This window comes from Notamacropus eugenii, chromosome 1 (assembly GCF_028372415.1).
Source record: "Notamacropus eugenii isolate mMacEug1 chromosome 1, mMacEug1.pri_v2, whole genome shotgun sequence".
Taxonomy (NCBI): Eukaryota; Metazoa; Chordata; class Mammalia; order Diprotodontia; family Macropodidae; genus Notamacropus; species Notamacropus eugenii.
In genome coordinates, this window is record NC_092872.1 from 129,794,979 (window position 1) to 129,813,310 (window position 18,332).

Below are 18,332 nucleotides of genomic sequence, written 5' to 3' on the forward strand. Positions count from 1 at the left end.
TCAGTTTCAGAGGCAAATTTTTGTAAGTAGACAGTGAATAAGAAGATTGGAAAAGTAGGCAGGGCTTCCATTGCAAAAGACCTTGAATGCCACCCAAAGGAGTTTAGTTAGACTTTACTGGTAGGCCATGGTAGAGAGACCAAAGACAGAGAATTGTTTGAGAACCTTCAGTCACTCTTCAATGGCCAACTGGTTGTATGATAAAAATATTAGTCCAGGAAATCATCTGGACAGAGTATACACGATGTACTGGAAGGGTGAGAGGAAGGGAAATCCAGCAGGGGGCTAGTGGGGTAATAGGTCTGCAAACCAAACCTGCCATTTTCACAGGGCAGGCCCTGGTAGAAGGAACTCATGGCACCTCTATATTAAAATAGAACTAACTCTAAGATCATCTTACTTACTGCTACTCTGAGCTGGACTCCTGTCTATGACATCTTTGACCACATGTCCACCCATCTTCTACCTGGAAGACCCCAGGGAACTGACTGCTTCCCGAGGCAGCCCTTTGCTTTTGGACAGCTCCAATTGTCCACTGGATCTTCTGCACACTGAGCTGAAATCTCTTATTTTTGACCCATTGCTCCCAGTTCTGCAAAACAAGGCTAATTCCTCTTCTCAATGACAGCTATCTTGTCCGTTCTTGGTCCCTGAGTGTTTCAGATGTATCTTCCAAGAACTCTGGCTCCCTTTATCTGACAATAGGCCTTAGAACTACATTCTCTGGTAACCTGTATCATACCAGCTGTTGGAGAAATCATCCTCCAGCTGCTGAACTCCATCCCTCCCTCAACCTCCCAAATGAAAAAAGTGTGTATCTGCCCTCTTGTTGACCATTTGCATTCATTCCCACAACCAAATCCAAGCTGAATGACATGCTGCTCCTTTCCCCCAAGCAAGAGGAAACAGATGACCAGCAGCTGGAATGGTGCTGGACTGAGTGATTCATTCCAATTTGATCATCGTGGATTAGTTGCTACATTACCAAAATGCCCACATGGCAGCCAGATGGAACCTTTCAGTTACAGGGAATGAGAGCTCTCTAAGAAGAAAAAGCAGAGAGGAATTGGGGTGGGAGCAGGGGGGAGGCAGGGAATAGAGAGAACGTTAGACTGGGAATCAGGAGACCTGGGTTAGTCTTATTCTGCTGCTAACAAGTTAGGTGACTTTGGGTAGGTCCCTTCCCCTCTCTAGGTCTCATGTTTCTAGATTCCCAAATGAAAAGAGTACACTAGATGATTTTTAAGTTTCCTTATACCACTGATGTACTATGGCATTATTGATGAAGATATTATTATATCTTGAAGATGTACATGGTCTTCTAATCAATCAAACAACAAGCATTTATTAGATTTATATCTTTATGAATTGAATGAATGAAAAAAGCAACTATTATCTACTATTGTGTTCCATTTACCAAGTCTACCACAAACCTGCCACTCTTACCTATTGGCTCTAAGATGATGTAACATGCATAGCAGCCATATCCCAGTCAAACCATCTTGGCATACAGGCTAAACCAGGCTGAGAGAAACCAACAGGACTCAAGTCAGTCAGTGAGTTGTGGGGGTGTCTACCCCAAGCATATAAGACTTCCCCAGTGGAATTGGCAGATAAAAACAATTTGTTCCAGCAGCCATGAAGGCAGCTGAAGCAGACTCTGGAGCACTTAGAACTTGGTCAGATATTGAAGAAGTCAAGGTCATCTACCATCCAGGCCATTACCCATTGTCTTGAGCTTTATCTTGCCACTGAACTTTGATGACTCTGGAAGACAGAGTGAGGCTGATGATTTTGGGGGTGACTTTGCCTCACTTAAATCCAATTCACATGAGTTGGTGTTCATCCCAAAATGAACCATGTCCTTGAAATTCCCTCTTTCTTTAACAGGATCCTCTCCAGTTTCCTCCCTGGTCATAGCAATCTAATTTATAGGTTGTTTTCCCTTGGTAGGATGGAAGCTCCTCAAAGGAAAGACCACTCCATGACCTGGAACCCACTCCTTCCTGTGTCTGCCACCTGGAATCCCAGGTCTCCTTCAAGACTCAGTTCAAGCACTATATGTAGACTTTTTAACTTTGGCTCCACAGAACCCAGAGGGGCCCATGGATGGACTTCAAGGGAAGGGAGTGGGTGGTTCATAAACTTGGACAGGAAAAATTACATCTTTATTTTCACTAACTTTTAATTAAAGAACTAAAGAACACTGGCTCAGGAGTCAAAACCCCTGGATTCAGATCATGTCTCTATTTTCCCATTTGTAAAATGAAGGCATTAGATGGTCCTTTCTTCTCTAATATCGTTCTTTTGTAGCTGTTCAGTCATTTTTCATTCATGTCTGACTCTTCGTGACTCCATTTGGGGTTTTCTTGGCAAAGATGCTGGAGTTCTTTGCTATTTCCTTCTAGACCATCTCCTTTTGCAAATGAGGAAACTGAGGCAAACTAGATTAAGTGACTTGCTCCAGGGTCACACAACTAGTAAGTGTCTGAATTTGAATTCATGAAAATGAGTCTTCCTGACTCCAGACTCAGCACTCTATCCCATATAGCATTCTACAATCTAAGTCATAAACAAGTTGTCATCTGCACCTAAAAATATCTGCATATTCACAGCTAGGTGGTAGAATGAATAAAGCATTGCACCTATAGTCAGGAAGGCCTGAGTTTCAAATCTAGCCTCAGATTCTTAGTGTGTGATCCTGGGCACATCACTTAATCTCAGTTTCCTTAACTGTGAAATGGGGATAATAGTAGCACCTGTCTTCCCAGGTTGTTGAGAGGATCAAATGAGATAATAATTGGACAGTACCTGGCACACAGTAAACACTATATAAAGGTTAGTTCTTTCTCTTCTTCTTACAGTGCTATATGTCAAATAGTGTCTTTATACTCTTTTGTCCATTATGTTGCATAGCACACTGTGAGATAGATATTTAATACAGATACTTAATGATTACTGAATTTATTAATGAAAATAATATCTAAATTTGCAAAGTATTGTTTTTATTTTTAAATTTTATTTATCTTAATTAATTAATTTTTGTTTTGGCTTTTATTTTCATTTTTGAAGACCAGGTCTCCCCATCTTGCTCTGGCTGGAAATTCAGGGGTTACCACCAGGCCTGTTCCTGTCATGATTGGCACCAAGGATATTGACAGGCTTGGCTTCTGATGCTGATCAGTTGCTCCTCCTTAGACAAGTTGGGGGACCCCACCCCCAATACCAGAGACTCACTGTATTCTTGTTAGATTTAGTGCAAACATCTGATTGGCTTAGCCCAATGCAGCTCAGGACTCCTGAGCTCAAGAGATCCTCCAGTCTGAGCCTCTCTGGCAACTAGAATTAAAGGTGTGCTCTTCCATAATCAGCACTTTTTTCAAAATCTTGAAATAATCCTGGATGATAAGAAGGGCAAGAATTATGCCCATTTTATAGATGGGGAACCTGGAGATTGATAACAAAATAATTTGCATAAAACCATAGAGCTAATGGGGAAAGTAAGATTAGAACTGGTAGTCCCAGAATCCTCCTCCACTGTCCTTCCATCAGAGCTGTGGGACCTATGAATGGGATCTGTGAAGTCTGAGAGACCAAAGATTTTCGAACAATAACTCATGGAGGTCCAGTAAGCCTGGGGACCCAAGAAAGGACAGTGGTGAGGGGAGGAATATTTTTTACATAGAGTTAGGTTTTAGGTGTTTCAGTCAAGTTCTGGAAGGGGGCAGGAGGAGGTTGTGTGAAGGAATTATCTCAGAATTTAGTTCCTTTTTCTTCTTTGGTCTCAACATTTCAGCCTCTCTTTTACCATATAGAGTTGCGTTTGTTCCCAAGAGTAACTAAAGATTATGGCAAAAATTGAACAATATATGTTGCCATTTAAAGGGAGAAAACGTATTATATTTGTTTCCTGTGACCCAGATATGGACAACATAAAAGATAGAAACCTTATTATAGCCCTTATTCCCAACATTTACTTTCAGACTTACTATTCTAATCTTTGATTATTTTATTTTCAAACCCCTCCTTGATATGGATCAAAAAGTTGCATAAACTTGTAAAAGTTAGACTCCATTTCAATTTGCTTTAGAGAAAATGAAAACTTTCCTACTTGATCAAGTTCCATGATTTTTGTTAATATGAAATATCTATGACAGACCCAGAGTCAGTCTCTCAACATCTAATTCCTTCAATCAATCAAGTCATTGACAATCATTTATTAAGCACCTACTATGTTCCAGTCATTGTGTGGGGGACAAAGACACAAGCGAACAGTGCCTGCCCTTAAGGAGTTCACATTCAATGTTGTTGTTTTTCCTTCATTCTGGAAGAGGGCCATGGCATCAGGTAGGTGATACCATGCATGATTTGTAAGTGAATTAGATTTAAGTGAGGCAGGGCTGTGCAAAGTCATCAGCCTCACTTTCTCCTCAGGAATCATCTGGACCCAGTGACCAAATATAGATCAGGAAGAGTGGAGTTGGCGTAGGATGCAATGGAGAACCTTGGCCTTTTCAGGCTAATGTCTTTAACAGGTCTCAGTTTAACTGAGGCAATACCCATTCAGTGATAAAGGTGAGATAGGGAGACAATCATAGACATATATTGTAATTGCTGTTCAGTTATTTCAGTCATGCTCAACTCTTCATGACCCCATTTGGGGTTTTCTTGACAAAGATACTGGAGTAGTTTACTATTTCCTTCTCCAGCTCATTTTACAGGTTAGGAAACTGAGAGAAACAGGGTTAAGTGACTTGCCCAAGGTCACATAACTAGTGTCTAAGGCTGGATCTGAACTCAAGTCTTCCTGACAGCAGGCCGTCACTCAAGGAAACTGAGTGAGGTGAGCACTAGCAGTTGACAGGAACGGAAAAGACTTCATGCAGAAGCTAATGTGAGCTGAGCCTTGAAGTCAACCAGGGATTTCTAGATGCAGAATGGAGGAAGGAGAGCAAAGGCCCAGGAAGACAGCGTAAGGAGATGGAGGACCCAGTTTGGCCAGACCCTAGAGTGCAAGAAGAGGGAAAGCGTGTAATAAGGCTGGAAAGGCAAATTGGGGTCAGGTTGTAAAGAGCTTTAAAAGCCTAACAGAGGGGTTTATTTCTGATCGTAGAGGTGATAGGGAGCCACCAGGGTGTTAATATTAAAAGTTTAATATCTTAACCCTTCCCAAGGGTTTTTACATTTCCGAAGAAGATAGAGGAAAGAGGTCACTGCTTTAGACCAAAGGAATTGTAGCAGGCTGGTAAGGGAGATGAGAGAGAACTACAGAGAGAAACAGAAACAGAGACAGAGAGAGAGTCAGAGAGACAGACAGAGACAGAGAGATAGAGACAGACAGATAGACAGCGAGACAGACAGAAAGAAACACAGAGAGATAGAAACAGGAAGGCACAGATAGACAGAGAGAAACAGAGACAGAGAGATACACAGAGAGACAGAGAGAGAAACATAAAGAGGCAGAGATGGACAGAGATAGAGACAGAGAAATGGAGACAGAGATAGAGAAACAAATAGAAACTGAGAGACCAACACAGAGATAGACAGAGAGAGAGAGAGAAAGAGAGAGAGAGAGAAAGTAGGACTGCTTCTTGTAATCCCTGAGATCACACAATGGAATGTGGCAATCCAGGAACCTGGTGGTTTAGTTCAGCAAGAACTCTCCTCATAATAAACCTATGCGGCTATGGTAGTGGAAAAAGGGGTGAGTTTGGAGCCAGAGGACCCGAGTTCAAGTCTTTGTTCCATCACATGATGCTGGGCAAGACACAATCTCTCTTGACCTCAGAATCTGTAAAATGAAGACTGTTCAATGGCTCAATGGCTGTTAAGGTTCCATTTACCTCTCAAGATGAGTAGGTTGTAGGAACATTTTGTTGTCATTTCAGTTGTGCCCAGCTCTTCATGACCCCATTTGAGGTTTTCTTGGCAAAGATACTGGAGTGATTTGCCATTTCCTGCTCCAGCTCATTTTACAGATGAGGAAACTGAGACAAATAGGCTTCAGTGACTTGCCCAGGGTCACACAGCTAGTAAATGCATGAGGCTGGGTTTGAACTCAGGAAGGTCTATCTTCCCGACTCCAGTCCCAGGGCTCTACTCACTGTGCCACCTAGCACCCCAACAATAACAACAAAATAAATACGTTGTAGGAACATTATTATCCCCATTTTGAAAATGAGGAAGCTGATTCAGAGAAGGTGTAGCATGCCTAGAGTCACACAGCTAACACAATCATAAAGTCAGGAATCTAATGACTCTCCATCCAATGCTGTTTCACAGCCTCATAGATGATACAATAGTATTGCAGGGATTAAAGTTAGAAGGGACTGGAGAGATTACCTAGTCCAAATCCTTCATTTTATAAATGAGGAAATTGAAGCCCAGAGAGGCTGTAGACAATTGCCTATGAATCACACTAGGCCAGGTGATCATGAAAGCCTAAGTAAAAATGGCAAATGAAACAAAGACCAAGGAAAGGATCTAAGACTCTTTGCATCTCTAAAATATCACGGCTCCTGGAAACCTTTCCAAATACCAAGTCATAGGAACATGAATGTAGAGCTGGAAGACCTGCCTGAGGCCATCTAGTCCAGCTCCTTTATTTTAGAGAATAGTAAGTGACTTGTCCAGAGGGACACAGGAAGTATCAGAGGCAACATTTGAACCCAGGACCACTGACTCCCCACCTTGCTTCAGCCTCTCAAAGTCTCTCAGCTGAAGTCTTTCCCTATCCCCTAGCTCCTCTCACTCTGTGGGTTTCTCCACCTCTTCAACATGGCCTTCTCACCATAGAGCTACCTCCACCATGAGACTCATTGTCCTGATAGATAAGTCCCTCCCTTTCATGAGGGGCTCAGACCTGCTCAGGGCACTCCTGGCTCCACCCATCATCCTCTCAGCCATCCCACCTCCTCACTATCAGTACCTTCCTCCCACTTTCCTACTCCCTTTTGGGTTATTTTCCATCATTGGGACAGAGTTCATATTTCTCTGTTTCCTCTGTGCTTACCAGTGCCTGCTACTTATGAAGTGACTAATAAATTCTTTATCTACCTATCCAGTCCATATTGGCACATTCCTTTTGTATATTTTAAGTATATACATATCAATGTACATGTTCTTTCCTCAGTTATTATATAAGTTCCTTGAGGGTAGGAACCATTTCATTTTTGTCTTTAAATCTCCAGTGATTAGCACACAGTAGGCACTTAATGTTTATTGGTTACTTGGCTTTCAAAGAGAGAATGGAAAAGAATTTAAACCCTTCTTGAGGAAACATATTTGGGACTTTCCCAGAGGGCACTGGGACATCCATCTAAGCAGTAACCTAAGGAGGATCCTGCCCTATTGAACCCTTTTCCAGAAAAGGAAATTAAAGGCAATAGGCTGTATGGCTTGGCCTCCTGGCTTTGGCTGGCTCTGTAGGAGTCTCGATCTTCTGGGGAATCAGTGAAGGAGGATGGGCCAGATGACCTCAGGGTCCTTTCATTTTCATGCTCTAACTTAGAGGGCCTCCCTGACTTGTGCTGCTATCAGAACAGTCAACTCGTCCTCCTCAGAGAATTGCTTTTTTAATTGGCTCATTGCATATGCAACACTGGGGAGTGTCTTTGGGGCGATTTTGGATTGGAGTGAGGAACTCTGCTTTTCCATTTGATTAGAATGGTCCCCCAGTGCCTAAGTAACCATTTCTGGTGAGAAGACTCAGTGCCTCTTCCAAATGAGGGCTTTTAGAGAGAAAAAGAGAAAAAGAAAAGGGGAGGGGGGAGGAGGAGAGAGCTAGACACTCTAAGAAATCCCTTTGTTTGTGTAGGGAGCCCTAGTCTCTGAAAATAATGGAAATGCCCTTGTCATTCCTTCTGGACAGAAAATGTTAAAGACCCCATAAATGACTAACCTCTTCCTCCTTCCTTCTGTCTCCCTCTCCTCCTCTTCTTCTTCCTTTTCCAGGAAAAGCCTGCTGTTCGTGGCTATAGGTTTTTGGGAAAAGAGGGCTCATCAATTTCTATAACTCTGGGCCAAAAACAGAAATTCATTCATGTGAGCCAAAAACAATAGCCCCAAGGAAAATCTAAATGGAGATGGAATGGTACTTGGAGAGGGAGAGGTCCATCTCTCAAGGAGTTTGACCCTTGACCTCAAGGAGAATAGGGGAGAAAGACTGTAAAAGAGGAACACCACAACATCAGTACCCTGGGAATGGGGGTCCAAGTGATTGCACCCTCTGGTCATTCAAAGGAGGATACAAGGATCATGGCTGGCAGGAGGAAGAGTCACACCACCCATAATATTAGTGCTCTGGGTTGGAATCCCAATCATTCTGAACTAGTTGTAGTTCCTGGGTCCCTCCATCCCATCTCCTCCCCATGTCAACAATGCCTACAAGGTCCCTGGTAGAACTAAACTGGATGGGGAGTGACAAAGAGAATGGAAAGTGGGCAAGGAAGAGAAAAAATGGAGGAGAAAGGAAAAGAGCAAAGGGAAAGGACAGAGGGAGAGGGAGAATCAGAAAGAAGAAAAAGAGCAGTGAGAAGAGAGATGAATGGAGGAAAAAAGGAAAGTGATGAAAAGGGAAAGGGGAGAGATGGGAGAGAGAAGGTCAAGAGAGAGTTGAGGAAAAGGGAAAAAGGAAAGAAGGGAGAATAGAAAGAATAAGATAACATTTTAGGGATTACATATACAAAGTGCGGGGGGAGCTAGGTGGTGCAGTGGATAGAGCACCAATGCAGGAGTCAGGAGGACCTGAGTTCCAATCTCACCTCAGACACTTAACACTCGCTAGCTGTGTGACCTTGGGCAAGTCACTTAACCCCAATTGCCTCATCCTGGGTCATCTCCAGTCATCCTGATGAATATCTGGTCACTGGATTCAGATGGCTCTGGAGGAGAAGTGAGGCTGGTGAGCTGCACAGCCCTCCCTCACTCAAAACAAAGTCAAGTGCAAGTCATGTCATCATTTCTCTGATGGCATGGTCTTCTTCGGCAATGAAGAACATGTACATACAAAGTGCCTGCAAACCTTTTTTGTTGTTGCTTTGTTTAGTTGTGTTGGACTTTTCAGGACCCTATCTGGGAGTTTTCATGACAAGATACTGGAGTGGTTTGCCATTTCTTTCTCCAGCTCATTTTACAGATGAGGAAACTGAGGTAAACAGGGTTAAGGGATTTGCCCAGGGTCACACAGCTGGTAAGTGTTTCATCTCAGGAAGATGAGTCTTCCTGATTCCAAGTCTGGAACTCTATTTACTGTGCCACCTAGCTGCCCCTGCTGCAAGCTTTAAAGGGCTATATAAATGGTAGCTATTGTTTTTATTATCATAGATTTAGAGCTGAAAGAGACCTTAGAGGTCGTCTAGTTTACTGCCTTCATTTTCTAAAATGAATAAAGTTAATCTTCTCCAGAAAATTAATATTTCATACTTTGGCTGGCCTGGCGAATATGGTGGTCCCCCAAAATTAGTGACTATTGTCACAGTTTTGGGGAGGAAAATGAGTGTATTTTCAAGCAGCTGGTTTGAAGGATTTCTTAACCCTATACTTGCTGGAAGAAGATTGTCACAGTTAAAATGAAGATACATTTTAGAAAATTAACTTGATTCATTTTAGAGACATGGACAAAGTTGAAGGAGGTTAAGTGATTTGCCCAAAGAGAGTGAGTTTTCTGTGGTAGAGAGAAGTAGGGACAGGGTCCTCCACAGTTGACAAAAGTCAAAAGTTCTCTAAGTTGTATCCTAACAACAGGTCAGGAAGGCCACCTTTCCAATCTGCTTCCAGGCATAATATAGTGGAGAAATAGGGGATTATGCCTTCTATGCCTTAGGCCTTCCTTCTGCCTCAGAGTTCTCTCAGCCTTTAAATTGGAGGTCAAACACCATTTCCTGTATGAAGCCTTTCTGGACCTTCCCCTACCCCTAATGACTAGCACCTTCTCTTCCATATTTGATTTTATATTGTTCTACATTGTATATTTGTATTTATTCACTTTATAATGTAAACTACACATGAGTAGGAATTGTTTCATTCTGGACTTGAATCCCCAGTGCTTTGCACATAGCAGGCCATTAATAAATGCTTGTTGATGGATAGAGCTGGCCCAGGAGGACTGGAGAGCTTAACAGTTCTCTAGAGCCCTAGGTGTGACTACTGGACACAGTGAATGGTGGGAAAGGAAAACAGAATTTCCTGTTAGTTCTGACCTGGTTCAGAAGGTGCCAGAGGAAACAGTAGCTACTGTTCAGCTGAATTACCTTTATTTTAACTGAGTCAGTCTCTTCCAACAAGCATGGAGTGAAGAAATCCTTCAAACCAACTGCTTGGAAATGATCAGGGCCAATTATTTTACCCCAAACTGTCATGACATTCACTAGTTTTGGGGGTCTACCATATTTGCAAGACTAACCAGACTATAAAATATTTCTTTTCTGGAGAAAATTAACTTTATTTTGCATCTCCTATTTGTCACATGTTATGGTATACATAACTAGAAAAAAGAAGAAAAAGATGGGCTAGTCCCATTGAGTGAGACAAATAACCAGCAGACAGCCTATGTGCTATGATCATCTCCACTCAATATCAAGAGACCGAGACAAAGGCTTTCAGCGCATTGGGTGGACTTTTTGCAGCAGATTACGGGGGGTTTCTGGATAAGAGCTGTGCAAAATGGGCAGGGGTGTTTGTGCTGACTTCAGTGATAGCAGAAATACCTTGTAATAACTGGCATTTATAAAGTACTTTAAAGTTAGCAAAGTATTTTAGATATGTCATCCCATCTGAACTTCAACACAGCCCTGGGAGGGAAGTGCTATTAGTGCCCCCATTTTACAGATAAAGAAACTGAGGCTGAGAGGTTCAACGATTTGCCAACAGTCATACAGCTGGAATAAGATTTGAACCTAGGTCTTTGGGGCTCTAAGGCTGGCCCTATATCAGGAGTTCTGAGAGGGAGAGGGAGAGAAGAAGGAGGAGGGGAAGAGAAGAAGGAGAAGGAGGAGGAGGAGGAGGAGAAGAAGAAGAAGAAGAAGAAGAAGAAGAAGAAGAAGAAGAAGAAGAAGAAGAAGAAGAAGAAGAAAGGAGGAGGAGGAGGAGAAGGAGGAGGAAGAGGATGGGAGGGGAAAAGATGGGAGGGGAAAGGAGAGGAAAGGAAAGGAGAGGAGAGAAGGGAAGAGAAAAAGTGGGGCAGAGGGAAAAATAGGTATGGTGTTTTGATTTGGAAGGTCATAGGGATAGGAAGTGGAGCCATAGGAGAGACAATTGGCAAGACTTTTCAAAAACAATTCTGCTCTTGATTTGATTATTGTTTCCAGAGCAGGAGATAGAAAGCTGGTGGGGAGGAGGTGAATCTCCTGCATGTTGTAACGGTATATGGCCAGAACGAACCATTGCATGGCATCTGAAGGGTGGTCTGGGACCTGGGGCTGGCTGGGCAGGGTAGGCTATGTGTATTTGCACTGACTCATGAATCAAGATTGCAGAGCTCTAGGGACAAATCATTCTACCTGTGTCTGACACATAGTTTCTCTGTGGTAGGAATAATGATACCTGTGCTACCCACCTTGCACACAATAAATTTCAGAGCGTTAAGAAGCCATGGTTTCTGCTGTAGAGGCAATCTTTTCATCAATGCAGACCCCCCATCCCCATCCCAAAACCTTAGTAGACCATCTTCATGAGCTGTTTTAACCTAAAAAGAGGAATGAATCACTTAGCATCCATCCTTCTGCTCATGAGCCTCTCCAAAGCCTCTCAGGCTGATGATGAGATGTATACCGCAATGCCACATCATGGCCAAGAGATGAACATCTGGCTTCTCAAAGTCTCTGCCAACAAAGTGCAAGCTCTGGCAGGTCCTACCCCACTGGAAAAGGTTCAAGTACATGCCCTGAGTGCGTAGATGAGGTAATGGATGTGGAAATGGGTTGGAAAGGATAAAATGCTAGATAAGTATAAGCAATTGCTACTATTTTAACCCTGACTTCATTTATTGAGGGTCTTCATTGGTAAAGATATTCTTTTTCCAAGCACTATTTGAAAAAGGAAGGTTTTCTCTTGGTATAGACAATCCATTTGCTCTCCTTCTCTAAGAGCTGTGATTATCTAAATGGTATAGGATTGCTGATTTGTAGCTAGAAAGAACCTTAAAGACCAACTCCTTCATTTTACAGATAGGGAAACTGAGACCCAGGGAGGTTGTGACTTACCCAAACATTAATAACTATAGTTAATAAAGTAATAAGCATTAAAGGTATCACCTGAACACAAGTCCTATCTCTCTCTCACTGACCTGCCACATAGGGTCTGAAATTCTAATACATGTCCCTACTTTGGACAAGGACTTATTTCCCAGAGTCTCCCTGGCTCACTGAACTACTTCCTTCAAATGCAAAACACTAAATTTCACAGACTGTTGGAGCTGAGACTTTAGAGATCTAGTACAACACTGATTTTACAGAGGAGGAAAGTGAGGCCCAAAGTGAATGAAAGACTTGCCCAAGGTCATGTGGCAAGCTGATGACAGATCTATAACTAGAACAAAGTCAGGGTATGTGTACAGAGGACACCTGAACAGGACAGCTCCTGAAAAGAGGCACTAAGGAAAGTGACTCCAGCCCTGCTGACTCCCAGGATAATACCAAGGGGGAAGAAGGGGGCAGTTTTGATCAGGAAGTGCTAGACGGGAGACTCTGGCCAGGAGTAGAACCCAGGTGTTGTGACAAGCCCTAGTCCCACCATATTATGGGAACATCCAGCTAATCTGCCCAAGGCCCAATCCTTCACCTAGGAAGCACTAAGCCAGGCCTGGCCCCACACCCGAATGGAGTAAGTTGTCACTTAAATGTCTTCACATGAAAGTTTCTGAAGTATCCAAATGCTAAAAGTATCTCCATATCCCTGGTCTATCATCATACCAGAAATTTCACAACAGAAATCATTCCTCTAGCTTAGGGCCTTGAAGGCCCTATGGAAAATTTATCCGTGTTACCAAAGACTGGAGTACACTTTAGCCCATTATCTGCCATTAACAATACCCCTACAAGCAGCTTCTCAGATTGGGATACAGGAGGGATATGTTTTAATGGAGGCTTGGGAGAACAGGTCTGGGCAGCTAAGTAGTACTGGGCCTAGATCAGGAAAACATCTTCCTGAGTTCAAATCTGGCCCCAGACACTTACTAGCTGGGTGACTCTGGCAAGTCATTTAACATGGTTTGCCCCAGCTTTCTCATCTATAAAATGAGCTGGAGAAGGAAAGGGCAAACCACTCCAGTATCTTGACTAAGAAAACCCCAAATGGGGTCACAGAGAGTGAGACACAACTGAAACAACTGAACAACCACAAAAAAGGAAAACCGGGTCTAGGGTATGCATATCTGGAAACATAGGCATGCACAGGTGGGTATTAGGAAGTCTAATGGAAGGTTACCAGGGATGGTATGAGGGTACCATGTAACCTGGGCAAGGGGAGGAAGGAGCTAAAGGACTGAGAGGAAGCAGGAGTGAGAAAGAAGGAAGACAGAAAGTCTGACACTTTCACAATATTACATGATTCCAACCTCATTTCTTAATCAGTGCCTTACAGGGAACGAGCACTGCATAAAAGGTTGTTGACATTAATTGAATTAATCAACTTTCTTTACAACCCTTCCCCATTGGATCACAAGATTTTGAGCTGGAAGATGGCTTAGTGATCAACTAGTCTAGCCCTCTCATTTTACAGAAAAGGAAACTGAGATCCAGAGAGATCAAGTAATTTGCCCAAGGTCATTATGTCTCATAACTGGAAGACTCAGTATCCATACCCAAGTTCCCTAACTCTATATCCAGTGTTCGGCCAAACAATAACATTTATGGTTCTCTGCTATCTGAGCTAACCTCCCTTCTAGGCTTTATCTTCTTTCTCCTGCTCTCCAATACAAATGCTCTGCTCTGGCCAGTCTGGTCTACTAGACTTTTCCAAGTATACCTTTCAATTTCCCACTTCCATGCTTTTGCTTATGTTTTCCTCTAGCATGAAGTGTCCTTTTCCTCCAATTTCGCTTCTAGAACTGCCTTGTAGAGGAGCACCTGGGTGGAGTACTGAGTCTGGAGTCAGGAAGTCCTGAGTTCAAATCGGATACTTACTGACTTTGTGACCTTGGGCAAGTCACTTAACCCTGATTGCCTCCAAAAAAAAAATTCCTTGTAGAACTCCTTCAAGGCATAGCTCCAGTCTTACATTTGCCCTAAAAGCCTTCTCTGACCACACTAGTCCATGCTTATTTCTCTCCTCTGGGTGTGTGTGTGTGTATGTCTGTATATGTGTGTGTATGTATATGTGCATATATGTATGTGTGCACATGTATATAAGTATATGTATATATAATTTGACTGTATCAATATTTGAACATAAGTAGCTTCCTAACTGACCCTAGGATCAAATCTAAGCTTCTCTGCTCAGCCCTTTAAGTTTTTCATAATCTGGCCCCAAGCATCCTTGCCACACTTATTATATACTATTTTCCTTCATAAACTCATAGTCCAGTCAAGCTTCCTTGTCCTATTTCTGTGAATTTGTACTGGTTCTCTCCCTTCTTTGGAATGTCCTGCCTACTTATTTGATTTCCCAGAATCCCTAGTTTCCTTCAAAGCTCAAGTCAAGCTCCACTTTCTCTTCTCAGCTGCTAGTGCCTTCATTCCAAAATAACCTTGGATTAATTTCACAAAGACTTGGATACGTCCATGTGGTCTCTCTTGTTAGAGTGTAAGATCCCTGAGGGCAGAAGCTGTTCTATTTCTGTCTTTGTGTCTTCAGTGCCTTGGGCTTTGAGGATTGGATTGGATTCTTTGCATTTAGCATATCCTGCCTAGTGTTATTGCCATTTATAAATACTAATTTATTTCCTCAGTTGTCTTATAAACTCCTGGGGAGCAGGGACTATGTCTATGTCTTACTTCTCTTTAGTTGACTAGCTTTCAGATCTTTCCGGATCTGAAAACTGGGACATTGCTAAGGGCCATAGGCAGAAGTTGATGCAGTCAGAAATTCCCTTCATGCCTCTCACTCCCCTGTGCTTAGAGACACAGGCCTGTCCACGTTCTCAGAGGCCGCTGAAGGTCCAGGAGTACATCAGCCTTCCCGCTTGAAATGACAATCTCAGTGATCTGGGATTTTCATAACATGGAGTTTCTATCCAGTCTAACCTTCTGGAACCAATGTGAGTACAGCTCATGAAAGGGTCATTTTCATAACAACAATAATAAACAGCTCAAATTTCAATAGCATTTTAAGGTTTATTAAACCTTTACTCAAAAGCCACCAATGAGGTATAAAGAGCCTCATAATATGTGTTACCATTTTACAGGTGAAGAAACTGAGGCTCAAACTGGCTGAAGGACTTGTCCATGGTCACACAGGAGCTGGGTTTCAGAGCTGGGATTTGAACTCTGATCCCTGTTCTGACCCTGACCACCCTTGTCCATATGGATCATTCTCCTCCGAGCTCCTATATAAAACACTGGTAGTATCTATAACAGAAAATAAGTGGCTTCCTACTGACTCTAGGATCAATGATAAGCACCTGTTTTGACCTCTAAAGTCCTTCCAGCCTCCTGGTCTCTTGACTCTGGCACCAGTATGTTTAAAGGATCACCATACTATACTGATTCTTACACAAATTCTGGCCATCCCCTGACATACTCTGTCCAGGGCCCAAAGTTTTGTTGTTGTTCAGTCATTTTCAATTGTGTCCAACTCTACATGGGGTTTTCTTGGCAAAGATACTGGAGTGGTTTGCCATTTCCTTCATTTTACAAATGAGGAAACTGAGGCAAACAAGGTGAAAGTGACTTGCCCAGGGTCACATGGGTAATAATTGTCTTAGATGAGATTTGAACTCAGGAAGATGATTCTTCCTGACTGCAGGTCCCGCACTCTGTGCCCCATGGTGTCACCTAGCTGCCCTGGACTATATGGTATCCCTTACCTTAAAAGTGTAATGCTTAGGATCATAGATTTAGAGCTGGAAGAGACCTAGAATGCCTTCTAGTCCAAGCCCCTCCTTTTATAGATGAGGAAACTGAAGCCCAGAGAGGTAGGAGGATTTGCTGAAGGTAATAGAGGTTGTGAATGGTAGAAGCAGGATTTGAACCCAGCTCATTTGAGTCTGAATCTCTTTCCACTGCAGCAAGCTCCAGGTCCCATCTTCATGAATTAAGGCACTAGCAGCCAGTGCTCCTTTATCCCTTGTTCCCCTCCACCCACCTAAATCTTGCTGGTCTTTCAGAGCCCAGATGGAGTCTCAGCATCTTCTTAAAGCCTTCCAAGCCCCCCTAATGCTCTGCCCTCTGACTTCCTTCCAGTTCTCACACTTTGTAGCTGTGTGATCTAGGACAAGTAGTTTAATCTCTCTGGACCTCAGTTTGCTCATCTATTAAATGGGAGTGGGGAGGGAGAGGGTTGAACTAGATGATTCTTGAGGTCTCTTCTGGCTCTAGATCTATGGACCCATAGATAAATTCCCACTTATCATTTGAACTCCTCATGGCATTTGACCAGGGTTTCTCTGTATTGTGATCTCTTATGGATCTCTTAACCTTGCCAACTAAACTGTGAAGTCCTTAGGAAAGGGGTCTAATCTAAGGGATGCCCATCAGTTAGGGAATAGTTGAACAAATTATTGCATGACTGTGATAGAATCCTATTGTGTTATAAGAAATGACAAGCTGGATGATTTCAGAAAAACCTGGGAAGACTTACATGAACTGATGCAAAGTGAAGTGAGCAGAACCAGGGAAACATTGTACACAATAACAGCAACATTGTATGATGAGCAACTGTGGATGACTTAGCTGTTCTCATGATTACACGTATATAACCTATATGTGATTGCTTACTGTCTCAAAGAGGGGGGAGAAGAGAGTAGGAGGGAGAGATAGCATTTAAAACTCAAAATTTTAAAAAATGTGAAAAATTGTTTTAACATGCAATTGGAGGGGGGGAATAAAATATTTTTTTTTTAAAAAGAAAGGCTTCTAGAGTTATTCCTCTTTATACCTCCCCTCTCTGCTTTTCCTCCATTCCATCCAGTAAACATTTACTAGGCACCTACTACGTGCCAGGGACCCAGTGCTGGAGGTACAATTAATAAAAAGACAGTTCCTGTCCTCAAGGAGCTTACAATCTAAAAGAAGAGACAACACACAAAAGGAGGCAGGAAAGGAGGGTTTGGGTCCATAGGTACCCGGAATGGGGGCATCTTGTTCCATGGGGCTGAAACAAGGTAAGGCAGCAGATGACTGGTTTTATCCTCCTATAAAGCCTAACACAGGACTGGGAAAGCTGTGAATATAAAATAGGCCTCTCAGGGTTGGTTGCTTGAGAAACGGCAGCAGTAATGCAAACGATGCAAGACATAAATGATCTATTAATTCCTAGTTTGGTTGTGTACTTTATTATGACTTGTGGATGCCACCGCAGAAAAAGCTTCCTATTTCTCTTTTCTGAGGATCAATAGGGAAAAAGATGTTTTATGCCCTGAACAACCACAATGAGGTTGGGGGAGAGGAGGGTTGAGAAGCCAGAGCAGACAAACTGTCTTCTGTGCCTTCTGCCATCGGTGCTCTCCACCTCCAAGGCATGGCCCAGTACAACACCAGGACCAGCAGGTACTTTTTTAATTTTCCTCTTACAGATCATCTTTCAACTGTGATTTCCCCAAAGGGTCATTATGCTTTCTGAGCCCAGTGCCCTGAACACTGTTCCAGGTTCTGGAATCTTTATTACAATTCTGACTAGTGCATACTATATAAGTATCTCAGTAACTCTTCATAACAACTCTATGAGTGTAGTTGGGACTTATCAAACCCATTTTCCTGAGGAGGAAAATGATTCTCAGAGAAGTAAAGTAACTTACCATACTTGTAAGGCAGCTAGAAATTGCCAGAGATAGAGAGTACTGGATTTGGAGTCAGTCTGCCTCAGCTTTTTCATCTGTAATATGTGGATAATGATAGCTATTAGAAAACCCTCTGGCAAAGATACAAAAGTGGTTTACCACTTCCTTCTCCAGGGGATTAAGGCAAACAGAAGTTAAGTGACTTGCCCAGGGTCACACAGCTAGTAAAAATCTAAGGCTGGATTTGAACTCAGGTCTTCCTGACTCCAGGCCCAGTGCTCTACCCTCTGATCCACCTAGTACCCATCTTCCAGGGATTCTATGAGGATTATATAAGTTAATATGCAAAATGCTTTGCAAACCTTAAGGCCCTATATGCTGCCTGTTATTACTACTACCCAGAAATCCCACAGATAGTAACTGAGCCAGGCCTGATTCCCCAGTCTCTTATCTTATAGTT